The sequence below is a fragment of the Octopus bimaculoides genome, chromosome 7, assembly GCF_001194135.2.
Source record: "Octopus bimaculoides isolate UCB-OBI-ISO-001 chromosome 7, ASM119413v2, whole genome shotgun sequence".
Classification (NCBI taxonomy): domain Eukaryota; kingdom Metazoa; phylum Mollusca; class Cephalopoda; order Octopoda; family Octopodidae; genus Octopus; species Octopus bimaculoides.
In genome coordinates this window covers 50,301,966-50,307,317 of record NC_068987.1, presented here as the reverse complement: position 1 = coordinate 50,307,317, position 5,352 = coordinate 50,301,966, and the positions used below count along the sequence as shown (strand labels likewise).

Below are 5,352 nucleotides of genomic sequence, written 5' to 3'. Positions count from 1 at the left end.
CACAAAAATACATACACACACATACAAAGGGAATAGGAAAGGGGAAAGAGCTCAACAATGTATATGTATGTATGCTTGTGTGTGTATCTAAATATATGTTAGTTTGCTTAGCTATGTGTATCTCTATACATATGCCTGGATATATACATTTATATGAACTCGAGTGTAACAGTAATGAAATACAGAAGCATCCAAAGTTTAGAATTACATTAATATTAACATTTCATCAAGTTACTCCTGATTGTTATTTTACTTATCTTCTGTTTTTAATGTTGGCATAGTTTGAACACTTCTGCTGCAGAGCATATTACCAATATGTCTCTGTCATTTGTTACCTATCCTTTCTAATCTTTGAATGCTACAAGTAATATCTCTCTCAACAACAATCCTACCTTCTTTCCTTACTCTAATAATCATTTGCAATACTTACATGTAGCAAAAATTATATCACATGTGCAACAGAAACTCTCAACCACATCTAGCATGTCAGCTGAGTTTGATCATGGACTTCGTCTCATATCTGTATTTACTGCTAACAACTCCTTGTATGTCTATCATATATGAAATTATGTTACAGTCAACTGGCCAAACATTTCATTGCAACTTTTCTTCATATGGACTGAGTAAAACAACTTTGTGTACAGGACCTTCTCACTCAAGAGCACTTAAATATTTGTCATATTGACTTTTTTTTAATGTTTTTGGACAGTAAGCCATGCTTCCAGAGTTGGAGACATTTCTAAAACTCTGTGACAGATTCTACTACAAGAGCGAAGTCATTAAAATACAAAAGTTTCCAATAGCAACCAGTCCTAGACACTTGTATTGTAGCCTCAACAAGTTTGTTTTACATTCATTTTTCCATGCTTGTTATCTGAAGCATTATACTGCAGCCAGATGCTCTACCTGACACTAATCCTTACCTGTTTTTCAAGTAAAGGATCACTTATTCCACATGGTTTGAAAGTTGCAAAGTGCCCAGACAAATTATTGACAGGGTAAATGGTCAACACCACTTACTGCCACACTTTCAAACAAGTGTTTGCATGTGTAAAATATGAACATGTATGTATGTATGTATGCATGTGTGTGTGTGTGTGTGTATACATATACATATATATATATATATATATATGATGATGATGATGATGATGATGAATGATAGTCTTCTTTCAGTTTCTTTCAACCAAAATCTGTCCAGAAAGTTTTAGTCAGCTCAGGGCTATAATAGAATACACTTGCCCAAGGTACCACACAGTGGGACTGAACCTGAGACAATACAGTTAGAAAGTGAACTTCTGAATTATACAGCCATGCCTGCACCCATATGTATGTATGTATGTATGTATGTATGTATGTATGTACGTATAATGTAAATAATATATATGCGCATATATACATACGTATATGTACATACTTACATCTATACGTATATACATATGCATAAAGTGGGCACAGGATGTCACAGAATGTAAACAACATAAAAAACTGAAAACATGAGAAATGAAATACGAATATATAGAATAACAACGTTTTTTGCAACAACAAAAGAAACAAATGGAAAACAAGATAAGTAACAATGAACAACCCATCATTAGTTGTCAGCTGTTTTTCTAATCCGTATTTCAATTAATTCACTGACAAGATATGCCTTCGATAAAACAGTTGCTCCCGCAAAGCAAATTAAATAAAATTTGGGATTTTGTGGAGGGTCAAAAGTGGTAACAAAAACAGGACAGTGAAAACAAACAGGAAAGGCTGAAAAGCCTAAACAAGGTGAGGTGGCAAATGCAAAGAAGCAAGCTTGGACAAGAGACAGAGACAGGAATGCATCTGATTCGTCCAGCTGAATCAGAAAGAAAGAAAGAAAGAAACACAAGTTAGGAAAAGAAAGATGACCGATGGTCACGTGGGAGCCACGAGAGAGAGCAAAGGAGGAAGAGTGAGGGAGAGTGACAGACAGAGAATGGTGAAAGGGAGAGGAAAAAAAACCAACAGATGAAAGGTCATTCATTATGTTACTTGTTTCCATTTGTTTATTTCGTTGTTGCAAAAAAAAACCTTCATATTCCATGTATTCGTATTTCATATCTCATGTCTTCGTTTTTTTATGCTGTTTACGTTCCATAACATCCTGTGCCCACAAATGCATGTGTATATATGTGTAGATGTAAGTATGTACATATACGTATGTATATATGCATATATATATATATATATATATTATTATATGATTGAATGCCATGCATCCTTTTCCAAGTTAGTTTTATCTTAATAATTCTCATGCAATTCTATTCTATTCTATTATTCTATTACCCTTTCGTTTTCCTCCCCTTCTCTCCCTCTTGTTATTTTCTCTCTTGTCCTACAAAAGTGATCAGTAGCTTGTAGCAAGTTGGCCTTTCAGTTATTTATAAATTTGTGCTCATATTTAGCATTTCATACAGAATTTTAGCTACTATAATTTTTATTTATCTTCTAGAATTTTAAAACAAGAAAAGTATTTCTTAATACTGGAAAAAAGAAAGATCAAATTTTTAATATACTTCACAGCTGACCATTAGACATTATAAACACAAATTTGGGACAGAAAGAGCAGCACACAAGGAATAGATGTGTAACAGATACCTTGTCAGTAGGTCTGTTGCCCATTTCTGTCTAAATTTTCTACTTTTGTACTAATTATACCTATGATTCACATTAGAATCTTAGTAATTAATTCATATCGTGCAGTTTGTTCTTTACTTTTAATATTATCATTATTAAGTTATAAAAATAATTTGGAAAATAGTTACAAAAAAACATAAATGATTATGAAATAAATAATAATTAAGTACAATTAGTAAGTTGAAAGTAATGAATTGAATACAAAATAAGAGGGAAGGAAACAGGATCAAAAAAGAAAGAAAGAAAGAACTCATTTGTGAGTATGAAGCAAGTGCAGAATAAAAGTACCAGTGTTCCTGAAAACATACAAAATATTCACATACCGAAATAGAAGTTAATAATAGTTGAAAAAATACTTTAAAAAACCGCAAATGAAGATCTTCTATATCATGATTGGTATGTTATTTAATAATTTATGAGTACTACACGAGAAGGTTTAGGATGTACAGAGTAACAGTTCAAATACAGTGAGAGGGCATTTATTCTTTTGCAGTTGCAGTTGTTTGTTCTTGTTAAGCAGATCTGATCAGCTTGCTTCAGCAGATTTATGCTGTAGAGGGAACCATTCGGAATAATCCATATGAATTCCCTCCAGCCATGAGGAAATTAGTTTCAGTCAAAATGTATTGTGAGGTGGTTAGCATCTTAACCACAGAAATCACAGAATTTATATAAAATTTTAACCTTTGAAGCAATATCATAAATTATCAACCATGTATGATAGTAAAATAATTATTAATTATTTGCTTAAAATCTTAGTTGTACTATATGATTATTGTCAGGTTGATTATTATTGTATGATGCAGTTATTAAAATAACTGCATTTATAAAAATCTCTCACTAGCACATGCCTAGTTCATGGTTTCTATATATACCATCATCATCATCAACATTTAACATCCATTTCCCACGCTGGCATGGGTTGGGCTGCTTGACAGGAATTGTCAAGGGCTGGGGCCACACCAAGTTCCATAGTTTGCTTTGACTTGGTTTCTATGACTGGATGCTCTTCCTAACACCAAACACTCCACAGAGTGTACTGGGTGATTTTTACATGGCATCAGCACCAGTGCTTTCTACAAGGTACAACCAAAATAAAGTTTGTGAGTGAACATTTTACAATGACCCTTCAAGACCTTTGCGCTCTCTTCCATAATGCATCATCATTACCATCATCATCATCACTTTGATGTTTACCTTTCCATGCTTGCAGAAATCCGACAAGATTAATTACAGTTTTCTATGGCTAGATGCCCTTCCTGATGCCACCTCCCACTCTGTTTCCCAAGATGTTTATGATAAAATGCCTTAATGAAGAGGAAGTGTTTCAAATGATTATCAGATGAGAAATAATTGTAAATAATTATACATGATTATATGTGTGGGCCTGTGTGCATGTATTTATGAACCCTCTCACAGAAGAAGATATCTTGAGAAAATATTTTAATCAAATTCTCCATCCTTAGGCCTAACAGATTCAAATAGTATATTTCCACACTGAATAAATATACCATATATTGCTTCTTGGACTCACAACTGTTGTAAAGATCTGATGACACTCCTTTAATGGTTTTGTGTATGTGTGTCTGCATCATACTTCAGCCTGTCAACACCTGGCACAAAGCCAGGTGTTGATTCCTACTCAATTGCAGGAAAGTGTTTTCTGTTTGTCTTGCAAGTTACTTAGCAACTCCACTAGCGTCAGTGTCACAAAAAACACCCACTACACACTGTAAAGGGCTTGGCATTAGGAAGAGCATCCAGCAATAGAAACCATGCCAAAGCTAATACTGCAGCTCGATGTAGTCTGGCTCCTTGTCAGATCCTGTCAAAACACCTGACCCATGCCAACATAGAACATAGATTAAGTGATGATGATATATGTGTGTGTGTATGTATCTATAAACATATGGGTATGGATTTATCATTTATTTATGTTGTGTGTGTGTATCTATCTATTGATAGATAGATAGATAGATAGGAAGAAACACTGTTTGAAATAAACAAGAGAAATATCAATATTAAATGAATTTTCAATGAAAAAGGTAGGGAGGGTTTGAAACCCAGTCACACAAGGAAAGTTATTTTAAACATTGAAAACATGAATACATGAAGAATGCAAACCATTCTGCAGTAATCATTATATTATTGATGCAAATGGTATTAAAAATACTTTGAAATATGCTTAAATGTTAATACCATTTGCAAGAACAGCATATTTTCAATTTTATCTAATGCATAGTTCAGGATATAAGAAAGGAAAAAGAATGAAATTGCTCTAACTTAAAATACTGCTGGACCAGTTTGTTTTAAATTACAATAAATTAACATAAAATAGTAATATTTTTAATTCTGTACAGCGAGAAAGAAGGAATATCTTCCTTTTCATTCTCTTTTTTTCTTTTGTATACATTTATATGCATAAAATATCATTGTCTCCTTATAAATTTTTGATGGGATAGCCAGGAGTTATTTAAATCATTAAATGTTATTTCTTAAATAAATTATCATAGCCTTCTAGTCGTTGTGTATATGTACTTTAAACATATGCATTAGATAAATGTGAAGCAACACACATGCACACACATGCATATAGATATAATGTATAATATTTATAATATACATATCTGTGTGCATGTTTGTATATGTGTGCATATGTATGTATATATATATATATATATATAT

The 5,352-nt window shown here is 32.7% G+C and overlaps 1 protein-coding gene across 6 annotated transcripts in view; it reads right to left on the bottom strand.

The window, feature by feature from the left end:
• The window catches only part of LOC106880561 (vinculin), a 75,029-nt gene that overhangs the window by 45,334 nt on the left and 24,343 nt on the right, over nucleotides 1-5,352 (bottom strand). The gene's annotated exons all lie outside the window — the stretch shown is intronic.